At 42.8% G+C, this 22,454-nt stretch overlaps 1 protein-coding gene across 8 annotated transcripts in view; it reads left to right on the forward strand.

Moving 5' to 3' along the window:
- The first annotated feature begins 1,875 nt into the window (after nt 1-1,875).
- Nucleotides 1,876-22,454, forward strand: part of PTPN5 (protein tyrosine phosphatase non-receptor type 5) — an 86,018-nt gene continuing 65,439 nt past the window's right edge. For 2 of the 8 annotated variants that reach the window (XM_041129271.1, XM_041129272.1), the window contains exons 1-2: nt 2,309-5,338; nt 6,334-6,494. The gene's annotated coding sequence lies outside the window, so the exon portion shown is untranslated. The other 6 variants (XM_030039666.1, XM_030039667.2, XM_041129270.1 and 3 more) reach the window with 6 other exon arrangements.

Raw genomic sequence — 22,454 nt, forward strand, 5'->3', positions numbered from 1 at the left:
CTATTGGGTTTTCCAATCCAGGATTCCAATAAATAAAATTAAGAAAATATATCATATATTAAGTAACTTAGAGGAATTACTGACCTTCAGTGAATGGATACTGAGGTAATTTCACTGACTTAGTACGCCTCCATTACCTGAAAATTTAATACTTTGACTCTCCAATAAGTTAGGCTAAGTAAAAATAACATCACAAATCAACCTCAACAATATTCACGCCAAAGCACTGGGAAAACCTCTGGTCTCCAGCCAGAAGTTGTGAAGTATGTGTTTAACAAGATACAACCTTTTTAGGGACAACTGATCTGAGGAACAAAAGGATTACAAGGCTATCCCACAGTACCAAGGAATCACTGGAAAAAGCAAGTGGCTTAAAGAAACCTTTGCGATCCTTTCCTCCCTCCTATTACTTCTGGACAAGAGTCCTAGTTCAGGTATTAGGTGCTGGGTTTTTATCAGTATGAAATCGGTTGCCATTGGTGGAGCAAAGTAGGTTTATAAAAGATGAGGAATCGGCCACGTTGCCTACGTATAAGGCCACGGTCATGGCTCTGGTTTGAAAAGGCATCAACGTTCCACCTTCTGCCCCAAGTTTTTTTACCCAAACGTGAACTGACGAGAGGCACGCTCTTCATCCACTTCAGCACAAAGTCAACCACACTAGCTAAAGCATTTGCACTGAACCTCAGGGACCCATGTGCTCTAGCCACCTTTCAGATGCGACTAGGCAATGTGGGGGCTGAATGGCAGGAACAAGCCCCTGAGGCGGAGTAGCTGCGTCTTAAAATGGCTTCTCGGCCCCCTCTGGGAAGAGAGACTGGGGGGGGACCGTTGGCAGCCAGCGGCCGCCGGCTCCCAGAAGAGGCTGGGGGCACGGACACCCCGCCGTAGAGCTGCCCACGGCACGCCTTCCTACCCACCTGGGCCTACCGGCGGAGCCGCGCCGCCCCCCGGCTCCTCACTGCGACAGCGGCGGCTCCGGCTCTCCCGGGGGCTGGGGCCGGCTTCTCTCCGCTCGCTGCCTGGCTGTTTCATTCATGCTTTCTCCTTCGCCATCTCCCTCTCCGACTGAGGGGAAACGGGAGCGCGCGTGGGCGGCCGCTGGAAGGCTCCCTGTCAGTCAAGCGGCCGAGCTGAAAAGAAGGCGAGCGAGGGAGAAGGATGGAGAACAGCTTTCCCGGGGGAGGGGGCGGCTGTTGTCGCTGCCAGCCTCGCAGCCCTTCCCGGGGGGCATCTGCAGAGACGGGGTGGGGGGAAGGCGGGAGCAGTTTTGCACCACAGACCTTCCCGCCTCAGGGGGGAACCGGCTGGGGGGGGGGGGGGGCGGCTCCTCTCCTGCCCGCTCATCACCTGTCCCCCCCCAACACACACACTCAGCGGCGACGGCGGGAGCTCGGCGGCCGCTCTGTCTGGGGAGACCGCCGAGCCGAGGGGTCCGTGCCTCCGGCGGAGGGGAGGCAGGGCGCTGTGCCGGTTTGCGTCTACGTGTCTGCCGGGGGCTGAGGGGGCGGCGCGGCCGGCGGAGGGGGACTGCCTGCCCCAGCCGCTCACTGGAGGGCGAGCCCGGTGTGTGTCAATGGCGGGGGCGGGGTATGTGGGGCGGCGGGTCCCCCTCAGCTCTCCGCGGGGCTGGGGAACTTCCCGGGGCTGAGAGGCGCTTCGTAGTCCCCACGCCAACCGCACCACGGCGACGGGGGTGGGGGGGGCGAGGGGGGGTTGAGGAGAGGCGCGGGGCAAGTTGTAACGGTTTTAACGGTCGTAACGGTTTCGGGGGGGGGGGGGGAAATGGTGGGACCGGCCGGCGCGCGCGCCCCGCAGCGGGCTGAGGCGAGCAGGGCGCTCAGTAGCGGGAGGGGGTGCGGGCGGCTGCCGGCGGCGGGAGCGGGGGCGCCGGTGCAGTGCGCAGCCGGGCTGGGGGCTCGGCAGCGGCGGAGAGGCGCGGCGTGTGAAGGCCCGCTGCCCCTCGCCGCGCCGCAGCGGGCGGCTCTGCCTTTGTGCTCCCTCCGCACCTGAGCGCCGGGCTGGGAGGGACGGCGCAGGTGGGGGCGGGCGCGGTAGGCAGCGGCGGCGGATCCCCGGAGCCAGGGAGGGGAGGTAAGGCTATGCCGTGCTGCGGCGGCCGCTCCCGGGGCTGCGGGTGGCGGCTGCACGCCGGGGGCTGCGCCTTCGGCCGGCGGCGGGGGCGGCGGGCAGGGCAGGTCCTTTGCTTGGCTTTTTCTGCAGGCGCTTCCTATCTCGTCCTGCTGCACAGAGATGCAGCAGCCCGGTGCCCCGGGGAAGGACGGTGCTCCGAGGTGGGCAAGACGCGTCATCCCGGCCGATGCGCGTAGGGCCTGCCGGGCGAGGGGCTGGGGAGGCGGGTGGGGGAGCAGCCGGCGGTGCGTGCCCGCTCCCACCGTCTCTACGCAGCCGCCCGTGAAGCAGCGAGGAGCGCTGAGGGCGGCCGGCAGCCCGTCTGCTCCGGCGCCGCTGGCACCCCCGAGGTGCCCGCTCCCCCCGCTGCCTACCGCCAGCCGGTCGCAGGGCCCGGGGCGTGGTGGCGGCGTGCAGAAGGTTAGGTCCTCGCAAAACGAATTTTCCCTGTTTTCCCCAGCCGAAGAACACGCCAAGATAGGCGAAGCAGACGCTGGTGGATGCGCTTAGCGGATCTCGGTTGGGAAGGATGTGGGGGAAGCTGCTTTCAAACCGGTGGTCGGTAGTTAACTACTGGCCGCAGTTAAAATTTTAGCAGCAGCAACAGCTTTGCGATGCTTTCCGGGAATACTGCTGCTTTTGAGCTGATGTGACAGGCAGCCCGTGGTGCGCTGCCACTTTCTACTAGATGGCAGTGCTGAGAGCAGGATAGTTGGCGTTGTAGGTAATAAAGTGTTAGGAAGCTGGAGACTTATGTGCAGCTGGATTTTGGTGGAGTTACGGGTCGAACAGAAGAGGCTTCATATGTGCCCTGTGAGCTTCTTTGCAATTCAGAGAATTTTTTCAAACTCTGCATATGGTTATCTTGTTATGTAATTGCGTTTCACTGAGACTGTGATTCTTACGTTATATTTGGAAAGGAAAAACAAATTTAGTAGGTTAAGCCTTGGTATTGCAGTGTTATTTACAAAGTTTCTGAGGTTTGGATCCAGCTCCACTGGCTGCCACCTGATTGGCAAAGATTTACAGCTGAGCATCAGATTCTGTGCTTGTGTTATAGCAATAAATTACTTATTCAAAAGAAATGTGGCTGCTTTACCCTCTTTATTTCATGAGTGTTGTATGTGGTGAGGAAGCAATTTTTTGGTTTGATCACAGTGTTTTGTTAGGCAGTTTGAGATAGCTCTTTTGTTGTACAAATTACAGTTATCGGATCGAGTTCAAATCTTGGATAGACCCAGAGCTCACATTGATTTCAGCAGAAGTTGTGTGGTGCGTGACAGAATTTTACTGTGTGGAATATCTGAAGTAAAAATTTACTCTCTGCTTGCCCTACGCTTGTTTTCCAATTTGTTCCTTCGGAGTAGCAGAATGTAGTGCTTTTGCCAATGTTTTCATTGATATATTTGAATTAGCATTGTGTATCTGAAGCCAAGGATTCTTCAGGGGCTGAATATGTGCCCATTGAGAGAGAGAAAATTTAGCCTGTTGACTTGAATGTGAATAAAATGGACACCATAACTCTTATTTGACATTTGCATAAAATGAGTCCCAGTGTTTTCAGTAGGTATGTGCAGGAAGGTAAGCACATCATGTTCACTTGTTTAATTCATTTTGTTATAATTGAATAGGCATTATTCTTTGTAGTATTCTGTTGTTGGTTTTGGAGGGGGGTTTACTTCTCATTTAGCGTTATCATTGTGGTTTAAGGGCTAAGCTTTAAAATGTTTGTTGCTCCACTGCAGAGAGAGTTGCCAACTGGATGTCATGCATGTAAAACTAGAACAAGAGCCTTTAAATAGCAAGACAATCAATTTAGTAACAATTTAGTGTGATAAACGGTAGAATACACAACAAGAATGCAAACCTGAATGATTATAGCATGCATCTTTTGGTATTAATATTGATAAAGTACAAAGCAGAAAAGCAAATAAACATATTCAGCTTTTAAGTACTTAAACTGGTTTGAAATGGAAGTGCTGTTTTCTGTTACGCAGTTTATGTCTTAAAAAGGGGGGGTAGAAAAGTTATTTATGAGCATTTATTTTGTTTTCTGGATCTCAAAATTCCATTATGTAGCAGGATGCTTTCCAGTATCTGCTTTCTCAGTATCTGGAAAAGCGGATGTTGCTGCAGCAGGAGGAATTACACTGATTTGCAGCATAGGAGGGGAAAAAAAAAAAAAAACCAACTCTGTTCTGACTTTCTGCCTCAAACGATCAGCCATTTAGCTCTGGTTTGGGCTTGTCAACGGAAGAGATGAGATAGGGAAGTTAAGTTTGTTCAACAAAGGGAGTGAAATTAATGTACAAATTAGGAAATCTCTGTTTCTAGAATAAAATGAGTATATTTGCCTAATGGACTACGTTAGAGAATTCCACTTGCTTGGCTTTACCTCACAATTGTCCACAAACAAACCCTCTCCAAAAGTCAGGGAGTTTTCCTAGGTTTTGTTGGTTGTTAGTTGCTTAACTAGATCACTCTGTCCTGTGGGATGTTGAGTCAAAAGGCAGAAGAGTTGGTGGAGACTAGAGCCCTGTAGGCTTTTGTAGAAGAGGCTTTCTGAATTGTAGCTTTTTAAAAGGTGCATGACAGAATCCCGTGTTTATTAAAATCACTGAGAATTTTGCTATCACAGTTCTCTTTCAGTTCGCTTCATATGCTATGTAAACCACGGCAAAGTGTGACTGATGGGACCCAAGATTCAACCTATGCTAGGGCATGGGTTCTTGGTTTAAGCTGATGCTTTAAAGAGTTTATTTTTAGTTTTCAGATATAAAGTGTTTCTACTTTAGAGGATATTTGAGACTCCCTACAAACAAAACATGCAAGTGAAAGTTAAGAACTGAAGACCTGATCTGTACTAAAACATCTTTAGCAGAATAAGGCCAGAAGAGATGCAGAGTATGTGTATGCTATATGTATGTGTGCTACCGCAGAGTGAGCGAGCCATGATATTCAAGAAAGGCAAGGGTTTTGAATTTCTCTGGAAGGTGACAGGATTTTTTTATCTCACTATGGAGCTCAGGCACAGTAATTCTTTATTGGCTCTTTTCAGACTCCTCCCTTAACGGTACAGAACCAACTTGACCTGTGATTTTGAGCAACATTTTAAAGAGCTAGTATGGTTATAATTTGCATGTTAGAAGTCAGATTCAAGCTCCTGCGTTGTAAGACTCCAGATTTGTGACCAGCTAGAATTACAGTAAGTGGTTCTCTATGTTCTTGGTTTGTGTCTTTTTTTCCTCTTAGTCCTTCCTTGCTTGGTGATCTGCTTGCTGCATGTAACTTGACTGCTAACCTGTTTGGGGCAGGAGCAGCCTTTCATAACTTGTTTCAATGGTGCTCAAATCCTGTTCACAGCTCTAAGAGACTGGTGTAGTAGAAAGTAACAGTCTGACCCTGGTTTAACGTCAAGGGTAGCTGCCCAAAATATTTAGTGTTTTTAGGAGGTGGACCTCTAGCACAACCCCCCCTCCCCGTTTCTTGTTTTCTTTGTGATTCCGTATCATAACTAGTTTCATTCTGTGTTTTAGTACTGTGCTTATGGGTATAGCAGCTAGCTAGTGCAACCTTCTGCATTTTTATAGCAATGCTGATCTGCAGACACAACTGCATGTGTTATCGGGAACTCTTGGTTTTGACACAAACTCACCCTTCAGGTGTAAACAACTCACTTCAGTTACAGGTAGATTCTGATCTCCCTCATCTATCATCAGATAAACACCTTCAGACTAGCCTTGTCAATCACTGCAGTATAATAAAGTCATTTAGACCATCTTTTCTGAAAGAATTGAATATATGATGCTGGCTTCAAGTAGCAATGTGTGCTATAGAGTGACAACTGCATGTAATATCTTATATGTGCATGAATTTGTTTAGGATGATACCTACCTATCTTCATAAACCTGTGTGTGCAAGCTTAGTACTTCTGATGTGCCAGAGGTTCAGACAGGTTTTGAAAGCTTAAATGAAAAGTTACTTATAGCTGAAGTGTGCAGAGCCTACTCGCTAGTTTTGCCCGCTGTCACGCACACAGCTAACCTGTCACTATCCAAACTGATCTCTGTGTGCGTACACCACTTCATCAAACTGCATTATCTACGACACAGCAAGTCTTAATTGCACTGCTTTTTTAAATCATTCAAATGTTGTAATTCATATATCACTAGAATTGTTCTACTGCTCGTTTGTCCACAGATCGTGTTTCATTAAAAGTGCTGATGAGCACCCAGGACTCTGAAGACAGCAGTTTTGTGCAAGATAAGAATGTTCCTTAAAGAAGCTGATGGAGGATAGAGCTCCAGAGTTCCTGGCAGACACTGACAGCATAAGATGGCACCGTAGTCTAGTCTGAAATTGTAAGTCTTAAGGAGGACTGAATGTCCTTGACTTTACAAGAAGTTATTGCACTGAAGAAACTTAATAGTGGCCTAGAGTCTGCTTTCAGGACCTGTGTAGATGTGTTTGTTTCTGTTCAGTTACACTAATATGGCTATGGAGCAACTAGGTTTTCTCTACATGTGAGTGTGAATTGAATCCTTCTACTTCAGGAATTTTATTTACCCTGGTGAACCTGAGATGTGCACCCATCATTTCTGAACTACTTTGTTTCTAGAACTGCTAGGAAATACAGGAAATGGATGGTGTAAGCTTTCTAGCATGACTGAAACTACTGGTTCCAAAGGACTCTCCATTTTAAAAGCTGTGTGTTCCAAAGATGTTAGTTCATTTGCAGAATGCTGTTTGAAACCTGCAGTTGACAAGAGTCATGAAATCATTGATGTCATGAAATATGCAAAATATTTCATATGAATGATGTCCATAGCCTTGCAAAGTCTTTTTTTATCACTGAGGCTTTTTGCAGTATAGAGCCCTGTCAGTAGGGAACAGGTTACAAGTCTGTAAAAAGGGCTCTGCAGGGGGCTAGGACACTAACACTGTGTATTATGCCTTGAAATATCTTACACAATTGTAACTCCAATATTAAATACAAAAATAACACTATACTTGGCAGATACAAGATTGATAACTGCTCCAATATTAGTGGATATTTTAGTGGACAAATCCAGTGGACTTAGATTTTGCCATTTCAAAAAGTTGAAGAATCTTATCTCCAGCTTCCATTTCCTTTCGCCTTTATTACACAGTTCTTGTAAGAAACACTAAATGCAGAAAGCAATCTTTCAAAGTATCTTTCTGTTTGTAAGTAGGCAGTGATCAAATCCTGTCTTTCATTCCTATGTGACCCTGAGAGATGCCGGAGATGGATGTATTTCATTGGGAAATGGAGCGCTAATTTACACATGGAAATTTGCTAACATTAGTGTACCAAGCTTATTTTCCACATGTGCACACCTCTTACAGAATTAGACTGTGAACATGGGAATGTGTATACCTAAATATTCAGGATGGCTATTCTAGTAGGTAGCCATGTGTAGACAGACTCTTAGATGTAAATTACTATTGCAGAAGTTGGTGAAATCACATCTAAACCTGAAAGAGAATAAAGCAACAAAAGGAGCCCAATAACAATGCAAGTTGAAGTGTAACAAAAGCACAAAGATCTTCAAAGTATGTGTGCTTTGGTAAAGATAAGTATTTTCATCTGTAAACCCAATATGAGAAGTAAAGGTTAAATGTCCTCTTAGATATCCACTCCTTTGTTCTGTATCTGTATAGTGAACATAATACTTTCTGTTTAGAAGAATACTTTCTGTTTAGAGTTGTAGCTGTTTATTCAGGTAATGATGGCTCTTGTATTACTAGCACAGCAGAGAAGTGACTCTGCTTCTTGAAATGCATGTTTACTGAAATCACAGTTATACCTAGAAATCACAGTCTCCCTAGATCCTGTGAGTTCTGTGTGTCTGGAGATGTATACCCTTTACTCAAATGCAAGGGGTACAGGTAAAGATAACTTGCATTATGTGTCATTAAGAATTAGATGTTGAAAAGTGGTGTAAGAATACCACTAGTCTGTAAACTTAAGTCAGTAAAGTATAAAATTGTTTGAAATAAGTGGCAAAGGAGCAGGCATGGGACAGTGAGGGCTGTTGATGCATGCAAAGCAGCAAACACTATGCTTGAAGGAAATTATCCTTTCAGAAAAAAAGTTGTAAATTAATTGAAGGAATTTTGGTAAAAATCAGTAAGTATTTTAGATTTTCTTTGTAATACATGAGTTGTAAGTTACGTTTTTCATGTCAAGCTCCTAAGTATTTGACAGTGGAGTATTTGCACTGTGGGACCATATCAGCCTATGAAATCATTGCAAATGAGAGTCAAAAGAAGTATTCCAACAAATTCAGTGTTGACCTGTGAGTTAAAACATACTCTAAAATTGTGATTGAAGTTGAATTTAAATTGAAAATCTTTTAGAAAAGAATATTTTTATTGAGGAGATATAATTTGGAATGTTGTGATTACCTTCAGTCATGTCATCTATACTTCCTTCTGGGTCTCTCTCTCTCTTTTTTTTTTTTTTTTTTGAAACCTGCCTATATTGTTTCTGACATTCTTAGAAGCAGAAACTTGAAACTTTCACATCCTTAAAGATTCAATCAAAGCTTACAGGACCATTTGTATTTACTAATAATAACTTTGTGCATACCTTCTTTTATTATCGAAACTACAACATACTACTTATGTTACTGTTTAATGTATAGTTTAATTCTCTGCTAATTTCACCTTTTAGCAGAGGCAGCTTAGATGAATTTAGATGATGAATTTGTTTGGATGAACGCATACCTCACTTCCAAAATGAAGTTGTATCTCATTTTTTCCCCTAATTCCACACCCCAGAAAGTAGCAATCCTTGTGGTTTCTACCCTGAGAGACAAACATTTCCTTTTTCCCTGCGGATGGTTGCTACTCCCCTTCAGTGGGAGAGTATACTCTGGAACACCAGCGGTATCACAAGCCCCTAATGGTATCTTAGAGTTTGTTAGGGAATACAAATGCTGGCATTTTGTAAAGACACAGAGAGCTTTTTCAGATATCATTGAATAACCAAAACTATTGAAAAAAGCTCAGAATTTTGCATGGTGAGGGCATTTGTTCTGAACTGTGTCTCTCAGGTGCTATAAATAATAACTATTTTCATAATAGATGACTTGCAGTCTGTAAAAGCAGGTCATTCTAATTACTACCTTCTTTCTCTTCCTGCTGCTTCAATGGCAGGAGATTTTTAGCAACTAACAGCATTGCAGACTTTTTTTAGGTGGAGGTGAATACTTTATGAATGTGAGGTAAGGGGAAGGTTCCATTGGACTATAACAAGCTTTGGATCCTTTTGGAAGGCAGGATTCAAAAAGCTGAGGTGGGCTAAACCAACAGTAATGAGATTTTTTTTTTTTTTTTTTTTTTTTTTTTTTTTTTTTTTTTGTTGTTGTTGTTGTTGGCAGACAGATACTTACCTCATTTCAGTCTTAAAGAAGGGTTGTTTTTTGTGGCCCCATTCCTGCCTCCCACGAGCTTGGCAGGACCGCAGCTTTACTTCACATGTGTAGAATGACAGTTGTAAGTGAATGGCAAGGAGATGGGGAGAGGAGGAGTTGAGAAAAGCATGGGGGAGCAGAACAATCTTTTGAACCTGCTCACTGATCCCAGCTGGTCTTTGAAAATTGGGTTGTCACAAGCAGTCTGTGGGTTGTAGGTTTACAGTTGTCATGTGCAGCTGTGGTGACAGCACACAAACACCAGAAGCTTTTTCACACAGCCACTCTGGAGACCTATTCTTACAATTCTGCTATTGAGTAGCTACATACTCAAAAGGCAGGCAGCTGGATCTCCCTGGATGCATTCCATGTGTTTCTCAATCACTAATGAAATTTTGCAACTCCTAGTGGTGCCTTGGACTTGACCAAAATTTGGGCTATTTAAAATACAGGCATATACTCCCATAAAATAATAAGGCAGGCAGACTATTGCAGGCCTGGTAATGGCAGTGAGAATCCTTATGGGCTTGAGGTTTCATTTTTCTCCACTCTTGCAAGATTTAGGTCATACTGTTTAGGTCAGGACACTTAGAAGCAAGCTAGGCATCTCGATTTAGCTTCTGTAAGAGAGTACTTGTTTTGCCAGAGATGATGTTTGAAGCATTCCCTTGGATATATGATACCACTTTTGAATTTACTGTCAGTTGACTGAATTACTCTTGCCTCTTGGTTTTGGGGGTTTTGTTTGTTTGTTTTTAATACAGGTAAATAAAATATGCTTAATATTTTTTCCTAGCATCATCCAGAGATTCTGGGAGAGGGAATCCATTTTATTCATCACACCATACTTTTTTCTGATGGCTCTGCAGAGCTGTTTTTACTTTTAGGAACAGAGACTTGCTGCTTCCTTCTTGTATCTTGACTTGTTGAGTATGGCTAAATTTGTTTATTTTCTTTTCCATAACATCTTCCATTTGGTACTCCAACAGCATCTGTTCCCTCATTTTCAGTCTCTGTGTGTATTACCAGCCTGGGGCTTGGCTGTAGCTGTCTCCTTTAGGAGCAGAGCCTCCCTTGCCAGTACAGATCATTGCCACCATTCCATTACACTGACCAAAGCCTTTGCTCCTTAAGTTTGAGAATAGTAAGCCAGAGAGGTGGAATAATTTAAGTAGTTAGCTTGTTTTGGTCCTCTTCTAAACATGGAAATCGGAGCCTGCAAACATTCGTAAGATGAAACATTGGCACAGGCATGATCATTTTTGTGAAACTGCAGATGTGACTACTTTGTTATGAAACTGCTGGGAGCTTCGTGAATTATTGTAACAAATCCTGTGACTAAAAAGCATGTAATGGCTATTTTATTCTGCTGGTAATTGCTTCTGCACTTCAGAGCCCGTTTAGAACGGCCACGTAATTAAAATAGTGAACATTGTTTTTTAAATTAGAGGGGGACTTCTCACATACTTACATGATGCCTGACTTGCACTGGCATACAGAAGGAGTTGAGAGCGCAAATGCTGTGTGTGTTTTAGCCCATTATTTATTGTCTTAATCCATGTTTTCAGACCCTTACGTGTTCTGTTCTTTGTGGTAAATTACTGCAAGCATGTATAACATTCTCCATGCTATGTATGTTTTATAACATCTCTAGTTTCTTAATTATGTATTTTTTGCCTGAAGTAGACACTGCCATTTGTTCTTAACTTTTATCCATTTTGAACTTTAAGCATCACGTACAACAGTGTATCTTCTGAATTTTTTAGGAAAAAACATTGTCCTTTTGAATTACCTATGCGCTCTCTGGCATTGTAAGCCCTCAAACTCCTGATTGGAAACACTGTAGATCTTGCTACTGAATATGGTTTTGGCCATTTGCTGCAGTTCTGTGTGTTGCCAGTGGGCAGCAGATCACAAATGGACATTCTGTGCTCTAAAGTTCTGTAGTGATGCTAGATAATGAGAGAACCAGCAATTAAGCAACAGTATGTTTTATCTGCAGTGTATTCTGTGCAGCTCAGAACATCAGTTTTCAGTCTGTTAGCCCTGAGTGGATTAGATTACGCTATATTAGCTTGCATTAGATTAAATTGAGAACTGTTGCTTTGTGTTAGTCCTGGGCATGACTTCAATGTTACGTAAAAATTTTTTTAACCCAAAAAATTGTGCCAGTGGTAAGATACTCATTCAGGCATGGTGCTGGTTCCCGTGTTTGGACAGAGGAGACCATTACCTGTGTACCCAGGATTTAGAAAAATATTATCTTATGCTTGGCAAGCTTGCTTAAAAGTCAGGTCCTGCTAACACTGTCTGTGGCTTTACTGGGTTCTGTCACAGTCTGCTGGCATTTATCTCGTGGCCTGGGATTTGAAAAGCTGTGCCTGTGAGATTGCTGATTACATGGGGAAGAGAAGGCAGTCCAAAGCTAGCTGGAATAGTGTCTGCTGTCATTTGGGAATTTGCTTTATAAAAGCATCCCACTTACTCCCTTAGTTATTGATGCTGAACGGGAGTAGAAGTTGAGAGCATATCTCTAAGCTGATTTACTGTCCTTGAAACCGGATGTTTATTCCAGTTTGGAATACAGGGTTTCCTATTTGTATCTAAAAGCTTTTCTTCCTTCCTTTTTTCAGCCCATACCAACCTCTGCTGCTCTGTGCATGGCTCTCATCCTTTCCATCTGTGTCTGTCACCTCTCCAGCCCAAGTGTCATCTCCTCTAGCTATGTATTTCTCTCTCTCGCTAAGAGCTGAGTAACCACCTGCCACAAAGGCTCCAAACCAAGGAAGTGCAAACTGCCCTCTTTGTCCACTACATCCTCTCAGATTAGCAGCTTCTGTTTGATGTTGTCCAAGTATGAAAGAAGCAGCTTTTCCCCAGAAGCTGTAGAGTCCCTTGTTTCTAAGGGACTTTATCATGGATTGAAATGAGCTGATGGCCACTACTACAGGATACGTAAAGGAATCATTTGCTTCTGGGTTTTGTTCCTCTTTTGCAACTGACATTTTGCTATGGACATCATGCTCTCTGATTCTGAGAACACAGCAGGTATTTGGAAATATCATCTTGAAACCAGTATTGGTCCTGGAAAATGCCACATTAATCCATCTAGCCATTTCTAGGCCATTTCCTGAAATACTGAACTTAAGCACTGCATCTACCTGCTTGTGACCGCCAACTTTCATCTTCAGTTGCTGCATGATTTTAGGAGCTGATGCTTCATAAGTTACCAGAGGTAGAGATGAGCAGAAATCTGAGATCCTGCTAACATGTCAGGCTAGATAAAGCTTCACTTGCTAGTTACTGTGATTTACATGATAGTGGTCCTTTGTCCTAGAGAAGCATTTTTTTTTCCTGTTGTTCAATAACTGGTCTCAGACCTTAGATCAGTGTAAATTTTAAAGCTCCTCTACTGTGCTAATCTCTTATTAGATCATTTTGGAGCTGTTAGTTGATGATAATTCTGAATACTTAACTCATTTTGTTTGAGGATTTCTAAACCTTTTTCTGGCAGGCTCTTTCTCAGTGACACTGATGTGAGGAGTGTTTTGGGGGAAGCAAAGGGATTGAAACACAAAAGAAGCTGTTTCTCTTCTGTGTCTTTTGTGTGCAGTGATGTAATGAAAAGCAAAGTCTGGAAAGGGTGAGAGTGTGATGGTTCCTATCCTCCTCTGCACCCGCCAGGCATTCACATTTGAAGAATATGATGCAGAAGCAGAGTCCCATCTGCTGATGTTTCCCTTTGCGTGAGATAATCCCTTAAAGAAGGGGCCTTACATAAATGACTTTGCTGACCTGTGTTTCTGTGTATATGCCATATCATATCTGTGGGTGTGTTGTTAACTGCTGCACAGAAAAGGAAAAGCGAGAAATCAAGTCAGCACTAGAGCTGGAGAAACCAAGCACCCCCTTTAGCTGTATGCAGATCATTATTTCTAAGCAAGGTTTAACATCTTCACAAAACTTGGACCAAAATAACTTCAGAAGTTACCCCAAAATGAAGCTTAATTTCTCTTCATGTTGAACTTGATGGCAGAAATCCCCCAGATGGTGGAGGGAACAAGATCAGACTACATGGTGATGGCTTGCAGGTTGTGAAATTTCAAGGCCTGTCCACACAAGCATAGGTATTTTTTCTGTCTGAAAGTATCCTGATACTCTTCTGGGGGGCAGAAGCTACTATTCTGTTTTGACTTGAAGTGGTGTCTAGGGAGAGGAAAACGGTATTGGCAGCAGCTTCTTTTGCTTTGAGCATTATGTCTGTATACTCCCTAGAGAACTCATTAATTTTTAAGGCTGTGGCAGCAATAGGCTAAATGGATACAGTATGATACACTGATGGTTTGAGGTGCTGCATTCATCCTTTTGGGATAACCAGGTCTGGTCCCTTCAGTGATGTGTGGCACCCCAAGATCAATGGGGCAATTTAACCTGAGAAGGCAGCTGTTTAGCATACAGGAAGATGCCATTTGGTACAATGGTGGAAACAAGAAAACTGTTCTCTTTCTAGAGCATTGTCTGCTTTCTGATCAGATCCTTGTTAAGATCGACTTACAATGCTAATAAACTCAGCCTGTTTGTAGAAAGGGATGAATTACGCAAGAAGGTCAGGCTTGCCATGGTTTATGCTGGGGAGACAGCAATGTGTGAAAGGCAAGGTTCTGAGTTACAGTATGATTTCTAATTGGTAATTGCTAGTCAGGATGAGTGTCTCGATTGTTGTCTTACAGGGTCTTAATGTTGTAAATGGATAAGCTTTTCAAACCTCGGTACGTTAAGTGTGGTCATATTTCATGTGCAGGTATATATGACCCTCTTGTAAATTGTAGTGTCCAAATACTTAATGCAATTAAGTAAATTTAAGGCAATACTGCCTTAATGTGGGAAGTCTTATATCAGACAGGATAGGGAGCTCCTGAGTCCTGACCTAGGACCTGAGTTGTTATACCCAGCTTCCTCTCTAAGAAAAGTCATAGCAGTCTGCCACTGCCTTTTAAGCTACAGCCCTGGACTCTAGAAGAAACATACTGGTTTCTCCATGGGTAGGTGCTCCAAAGGGGTAGTAATCAATGCTGAGCTGGCAAAGCCCAAGCAGGGGAGGCTGTGGTATGGCCCTGGGGCCCTGATATCATTTTGCTGTCACCTGAACACACAGCCACAATGCATGGGGCAGGATAAAAGGAGGATCCTCCCATGACCCACTGCCAGTTGGCTGGGGTTCACAAGTGGGACAGACCCAGCTGCAGCCAAGGCCTGAGGCACTCTGAAGGCTGTTCTTGGGCACATGTGCACCTCTGAAGGTAACAGAAATATTGAAGGATACAGAGTGGAGTATCCCAGAGCATTTAGATGCGCTGGTGCCTGGACCTCAGGACAGCAAAGGATGGAAGTGCTCAGCAGATGGGCCTCCATTTAGTACTGAAACCACTTACTGGCTTTACTTTGACCTTACCATCCTTACTTTAACATTACTCGCCTTACTTTAGTACTGAGACCACTTAGTGCAGACTTGGATGGTCATGAAGTGCCTCTGTCTGCTCCATCCACTTCCTTAACACTGTCCAATGCTGCTTCCCTTCCCCACTACTGCAATCCATTCCCAAGAATTAGAAGTCAGAGGCATGCACTCTGCTCCAGCTGATGGGTTGGAAGCTGTAGGAGCTCCAGATTTGATATTATATATTTTCTAATTAAAGAAACAGTGCCAAGATACTGTGAAATACGCCACATATAAACATCAAGGGGAGAGTAATGCTCCATCTAAAGCAAAGTATACTCTGTGCATAAAGCTCTTGTATATGCACTGTATATTTCATCATGTTTGGAAGTTTACAGTGCTTATCTTCCTGACCCTGGACTGTAGACATCATCAGCCCTGTGATGGAAGCGGGATCGAGCTCTCTAAACCAAGAATAATAGAGCAAGTACAGATGGACTGTGATGCAGACCCCAGAAACAGCTACGTGCTTTAATGCCCATTGATAAAAATGAGTACTTGGACACTGGTAATCCCTTGTTCTTTGGGGGGGATGCTAACCACCCATATGTCCCACTGAGATTAGAGTCAAGGGCATTTACCACCTCCAGGATTTGGCCTTAAATGCCTACCAAAACGTTCTCTGCTTTTGGAACTTGAAATGGTTCCAAGCTTTTTTTTTTTCTTTTTTTCCCCTTTTTTTTTTCCTTTGTATTTCCAAATTAAAACATGAAATCCAATCTACCCTGATACTAAGACTTTCTGCCCACCTCCCTCCCAGAGTCTGTCTTCCTGGACTGGAACCCTGTATATCATGTTTCAGTAAGTTTCAGGATTGCTTTGCTAACATATAATTAGGGATTTATAATGTAAATGCTGACACAACCTTAACTAGCCTATTGCAAATGTGACACTATTCATTAAGGACTCTCTAGGGTGCAGTATGCTCCTTGGTGGATTAGCTTCCTGGAAATCAAACGGCAATTTGCAAATTGGCATCCAATTTTGTTTTTAGTCTATCTCTTGCTACTATACAAAGCAATTTTGATTCTGATAATGTGAGAGATTCTGTTTTACTTTGTTTTACTTTCATGCTGTACTTTAGGCAAGGGGATGAGTCAGCTGGGGAGATCCCAGAGAAACGGTACAAAGACAGATTGCTTTGTGTCCAGTTAGTCTTCTAGAAATTAAGCAGGATATTCATGCCCAGCCCTCAGTAACCAGTTGAATTCCTGTCTCACCTGTTGGTGAAGCGCAGTTAAGTTCAGAAAGACACCTGACATTTGTGGGTAATTCTAACTTTATTTCTGCCCAGTAATTTTATGGAGGTTGAGATAAGCATTATAGGGTGCCGTGGGATTTACTTGGTACATCTGGAGGCTAGATTATTTTTGCTTCATCTCAGACAGAAAAATGTTGAATTGTTTTTATTTGTGGGATGCTACAATATTCTGTACTACTTACAGGTTATCCATATAACGTCACTGTGCAGTAACTTCAATAACTTTCTAAACAACTTCATGTACAGACATACTCATTCTGGAACAGCTATTCTTAAAATACTCATGCTACTATACTGTGACATAACTTGTATCTGTAGACAAGTTCATAAAAGTTTTAATAGTTTTGGGGAGGTCTAATTATAAGAATGAAACTGGCCTATGGAGAAGAAATTCTTTTGTGTAGAATTGCTTAGCTAAAATGTCATCTTTATAAAAGATAAGCATTTATTTAGCTGTTATATACTACCTTTCAAAGTGTGCCACCCTAAAAATTACTAGTTTGTTTTCAAGTTGTTCGTTGCCAAATACTTTCTGGCCACTTCATTTAAATAGTTAAGTGAGAACTAATCTTTCTTGTAAAAACCTGGCTGTTTATCTTTTTTTTTTTTTAAGTAAGTAAATGAATTACTGGGTCCTTTAAAATGCTTCACTCTAAAATGACTGTCCCTTTTCAAGCAATTTTATAGATTAAAAATATGCACCCCCCCCAGTCTAGCATTAACCATGAAAATAGCTTAATTTTTTGAAATTTTAGAATACTACCTAAGACAAAAGCTTATTTAGTGATGACTCTTCCATGTATTCTACTGTGGGTTGACTGACTTGTGGATATACTTGACTTACGCTGTTTGAACTCTACAAATGCTGGGAACCATGAAAATTTTGGCTACCTTTACTCATGCCATATGCTTTGCTAGTATGATGCTTGCTCATAAGCTGATCAGGCTGTTTTGATGGAGTCTCAGTGCTGAGAGATCATGAATCCACACTAGTATTTAATGGCAAAACAGTCTTCAGAGTGATATTGTACATGAGAGCAGAAAAAAAAATTCCAAAATGAAGTGCAGCTCTGAAACATCCTTATGAATGCATGAAGACTGTGCTCTGAGCTTGCTGGATCATTTTGAGTAACACTATCAACCCCACTTACTGCAGGAAACAAAGGAATAGCAAGCAGATTCTGGGTTCCTTCAGACAGCCAGTTCCTGCGAAGGACAAAACCAGGTGAGACAGGATCTGCAGTGCAAACATAATTGTCAGTGGAATGGGGGTAGGAATGTGTCCAATTCTTTCGAAGTTAGGCTGGTATGGGGAGATTTATAGTTTGCTTAAAAAGTCCCCACATGAATGAGTTTGATGCAAGTTCTTAAGGTGAACTTAAACCATCTAGCAAAAGTGGCTCTAAGTATCTCTCCATAATGTTTCCACAAACCATTTGACAAGCTCTCTGGACATACGCTGAATTCAGAATTACAGCACTTGTATTTGTATGTTGCCTGTGATCTGTTTCTGCTCTTTGTTACTTATGACCTGTACTCTGGCTCACCCAGAAGAATACAAACATTTTCTTACCTGAATCAAGTTAGAATTTCATAAGCAGTGCTGCACTACTTGGATTGAGATTCATGTGGGTGGGAAGGGGCATTATATCATTTTAATCCAGTGGTTAGCTTAAAGGGGTAAAGGAAGGGAGAAGTTATGGCTGTGCAAAAATGGGGATGCAGAGCTGAGTAGAGTTGGTAGAAGGGCCAAGGGCTGTGTGGCAGGACAATAACTCCTTTTTCATAACAGATTTCTTGGACGCAGCTGCAGTGTATATCATATGGGGCAGTGCTAATGGCCAGAAGGTGTTTACCCCCTCTTTACCCTCTTAGAAAGATGACCTTGAAAGACTCTATGTGGATTTTGGTAGGGCTGTGAGACTGGACTCAAAACTGTACTCTCTGTGGATCTGATATTCTTAATACGCGTAAGAGTCCTAGGCAGAAGAATGTAGTAATTTTGATGCTTGCTGTTGTGCTTCATGAAATCAAGGGAGAGGGAATTATCCTTACTGCCTGAAGACTGAGAGCTGAGGAGGATATTGTGACCACTTGTAGTGGCTGGCTCTGTAGCAGGGTTTTTGTCTGTTATGTGGGAGGCTTAGGTTTCATCAGAGCGGAGAATTTAATTTCCCCATTTCACTGAGGTTGGATTTTTACAGAAATGTAACTCTGTGTACCTTGTGGAATCTGCAGGAGAGCAGAGCTGATTTGTGTTGAGACAGATCTCCCACACGGCTGTGAAAACAAGTGCACAAATTCAGAGTTGCTGGGTGTAAATCTGAAGTAACTGTCATAGAGATTGATGTTCTCTCTAGGAGTTAATCTAGATTTACATCAGGGTAACTGTGACCAGAATCTCTCAGGATTCATCTTTGCTAGACTTCAGTAGCTCACTAAATTAATTGCTAATTAACTTGAGATGGTTGATTATTGTGGATGCTTCCCACATATTTCTTCTGTCTTGACATCATAGAATTTAAAGACAGAGCTCCACTAGATCAGACCAGATCTTACCAATTCTGAACTCCTGCTTGTCAAAAGCTGTTCCCTTCAAATACTAACACACTGAGTGCAGTCAGCAGACTTTACACCAAAGCACTGCAGTCCTCAGGAATCTAAACTTGTGCGCATCTGGGGCAAAAACAGCAGAGATGTAGCAGCCCATATTGCCGAAGGCACTTAAAATATGGAAGAGGTCCTACAAGGCAGTCGCAGGCTGCCCTTGAAGGCTGGCCTTGCCAGTTTCCATAGTGGAGTGGGGCAGCATGAGACTTCCCCTTGACATAAATACAGTAGTCAGCGTTAAGTGGGTTCACCACTGAGATATCTAAGAAACAGGATGAGCTACTTCCCCTCAAAGCACTTCTTCCTTTGTGTGTCAGAAAGCAACTGAATTGGTGCTTTGTTAATTCTATACAAAGCAGGTTGTATCATGAAGTATCTCATGGTAAAATACTAATTTGCAGCATCCAGGGCCATTGGGAGGGGAAATGGCCAGAGTCACTCCTTCAAGGTCTGACAACATTGAGGCACCTGAAAATTCTGCCTCCCTCCCTTCCTCTTCGGATTTCATCGTCAACAGTGCACTAAAAAAGCACACCTTTCTTGTATGTGTTTTGTATAGTTTAAATGAAACTGGGATGCCAGAAGGATGCGATCTGTGTGATCCTGCTGTAGTCTGGGCAAGGAGGTCTTATGACAGCCTTACTTGAACACTAAATTCAGGTTCTGCTCCAGTTTCCTCCAGAATGAAGGGAGAGAAGGACAGTTAAAGCAAGCCAGCTGAGAACCTCTAGTGCCCTTGAAGATAGTAAAAGGATCTGTGTTGGGGTTGAAAACAAAACTAAATTAGGCTTCTATTCAACAAGAAGTCCTTATTCTTAAAATAAACATTTTGTTAGGTCCCACCAAAAAACATGTCTAAGCAGCATGAATCTAAAAGTCGCCCTTGTCTTTACAGACGTGCTTAACAACCTTCCAGTGCTTGGGCTTCACTTTGAACTGGTCTGTCTCCTAACAGCTTGTAGTTTGAATTGGGAAGGCCTGGTCATACTGACTGATGAATATGCAATGAAGATGTAAGAATACAATAAACCAGTGATCATCTTTCTTGCCTGCATAAGAAAGTAGAGGCATTGTGCCAAGCAAATATGCGCATTAGATGACTAACAGAGCTCCCACACTGCCAGTGTAGGCAGGGAATATGCAATGTAGCCACATATGTGTCTCAGAACCATACTGAGTGCTTTTTATTCTTAATGTTTGGTTTTGTTTTTAAATAGGAGTTCAGATCCTTGAGCAGGATGTTTATCTCTATGCACAGAAAACAATATTGGTCATAGTTTTTAATATACGATCAAGTTTTTAAAACTACCAGCTGATATATCTATTGCGAGTGACATCAGAATTTCAAGTGATTGCTATAAATGTTCACTAGGATAGCTGTGCATATTGTATGTAATGATCTGAGTTCACCTTTTTTTTTAATGGCTGGAAAAACCCTTTTGTTTTTTCCAGTAGGAATGTTGATGGAAGGTTTTGTATTTAACTGCCCCGATTGAGGTTTGATCTCTCTTTCTTTGATAAAATTGGTGTGAGGTTTTTCCAAAATTAGCATGCTGTAACAAAGGAGTTGCATTCCATTTGATAGTTGCTTAGCCTTAGTTTTAAAATATACATGCAAATACTACTAAGCTGAGCACCCAGGGAAGTTCTGTAAATCCCTGTAAGCAAAGCGCAATTCAAATTTGTATTTAATCTAGCAGTGAGCTTCCACTGAAGATGGTCCCCTTTTCACTCCTCCAATGATGACTAATCCACCCCCCAAATTAATGAGTTTTCCATCAGTTCTGCAACCTGAAGCAGCAGCCTTGTTGCTGCATAGATAGATAAGGTAGATGGATGTGATGCAGTAGAGGAGAGTGAACAGGATGAAACAAACCCCTGTCTTTCTGCAGCAGTGTAAGGTTAGATCATCTTAAATGCAACATGAAGCTAACCTTAAATGTTGGTTGTTTGGATGGTAGTCTCATATAAATTCCCCAAGAAATACTAAGGACCCACTGAGCTAAGAACTCTGCAAACACAGAATGGCACATGGTCTCTTGAGCTGAATCTTAAAAAATGGAGACACTGGAAACCAAAGACAGAATCCCAAACCGCTGAGTTACAGATCTGTGGCCTGACAACCAGATGATCAAGTATTCAATGAACAGACCTCAGTTGTTCCCACAGCTAAAATTTTTCCAAGTTTATCATGCTTTTCACTGGCTTCTCTCATAAGCATACAGCAGTTCAGAAAGCAGGCTTCCAGAGTACAGGTAGAGAAAGGCAGAAGTCTTTAGACTCTTTCCAGGACTCTCTCATTGACAGTGGCAGAATCTGTCAGTATCCTTTTAGCACTGAATAACTTTCTCTCTGAGGACAAACTATTTTCTAGGAGTTCAAGAAGCAATGAAGCTGTATTTCCCTTACAGAACTATTTAGTAGCCTGCGTAATATGAATTGGTCTCTATTTTAAACACCTGTTTCTTCTTTCTTGATCTCTGTGAAAGTTGGCATCTAGATCCCTCATCCCGGTTACTTTTTTTTTTTACCAGCAAAAAATGCTATTATGGGGAGTAGCAGTTACAAGGGGTTGTGTGGAATGACGGGGGTGAGAGTTCACAGATAGTCTGCATTATATAAACTGTGCTTTCCACTCAGCTGGTTAATTAAACTTGCTTTTCAGATCCCAAGACAGAAATCACTTATGTGCACACTTTATTTTAATAACATGTTTCTTTTCCTCTGCCCCAGGAGATTTGGCCCTGTCTTCAGGTTTGTTTGTTCTTAAGATGCAGAAAAGGGATATGAGGACAAAAGGAGAGTGTGTGGCTCTGTGTAGTCCCTTTTCGGGCAAATACTCTTGTCCGATCTGGGGTTGTAGGTGGAGTGAGGGAACATCTTACAACACAGCATCGCAATAGATTGCCTGAATGATGTGTTCTTTGGAATAGATTCTACGTCCTTCCCAGAACAGGGGAAAAGTGAACAGCAGCAATAAACCATTTTATTGTTTTGTGTTCCACCCTCTGGATTTGTGTTACTGTTCTGTGGTGATGCTCTTGCACATTAACCTGCTTTGCTGCTCTGTCAATGCCAGGGTATATATCCAGATAATTGTGTGCACAATTTTTGCTTGTGTCTGGGCAGACTATGCCAGTGTTTTCAGCAAAAATTAACCTGGTAGCTTAAAAACATGGGGTTTTGCTCATACAGAGCACAAGATAAAGTCACTCTTGCTTCTATGAAGCAGTCTGAATGTGCTGCTGAGTACTTGCTACCAGAAGTTTTGCAATTGCTTATCAGTCCTCTGTGACACATCCTCTAGAGGTTTCACACGGAGCAAAATGAAGTGCTGAAATCTTCTCTTAAGTTGGAGCCCGATCTTGCTGGCACTTATGCACATGAGTAAGTGCTCTGGTGACTAGTTTTAGCAGCTCATGTCAGTATAACAAAGGACACACAAGAATTATAAAAGCAAGGTCATGCAGTTGTTTTGCCTTTATTGTTTAAGGTTACTGGCTTTCTGTAAAAC

Source organism: Aquila chrysaetos, chromosome 16 (genome assembly GCF_900496995.4).
Source record: "Aquila chrysaetos chrysaetos chromosome 16, bAquChr1.4, whole genome shotgun sequence".
Taxonomy (NCBI): domain Eukaryota; kingdom Metazoa; phylum Chordata; class Aves; order Accipitriformes; family Accipitridae; genus Aquila; species Aquila chrysaetos.